The sequence below is a fragment of the Penaeus monodon genome, chromosome 22, assembly GCF_015228065.2.
Source record: "Penaeus monodon isolate SGIC_2016 chromosome 22, NSTDA_Pmon_1, whole genome shotgun sequence".
Classification (NCBI taxonomy): Eukaryota; Metazoa; Arthropoda; class Malacostraca; order Decapoda; family Penaeidae; genus Penaeus; species Penaeus monodon.
This window is the reverse complement of record NC_051407.1, coordinates 44,781,268-44,781,604: the sequence shown is the minus strand read 5'-3', so window position 1 is coordinate 44,781,604 and position 337 is coordinate 44,781,268.

Here is a 337-nt window from a genome sequence, read left to right as displayed (position 1 = left end):
GTACACAAACAGGTGGTTGCACCTGGCCCTCAAGCAGGGGTGTGTGCATAGGGAGACCAGCAGAATATGCAGGTATTGCAAAGTGGCCTTGTGCCAGTTTGAAAGCATCCAGATATACCACACAGTCAAAAAATATGCATGAAAATAGCATAATGTTCTTTATTCCTGAGCTGTTTAAGTTACTTCTATAGATAATATGAAATGTAAACAAGAAAAAAATCTATTACTCTTTTGATATAGCGTAAGCAGATGATAATTCTTAAAATCTGAATAACATGAAGATATATCAAAGCTAATCCAAATAACACAATATTACCTGCTTTTCACAGAGGAGAAA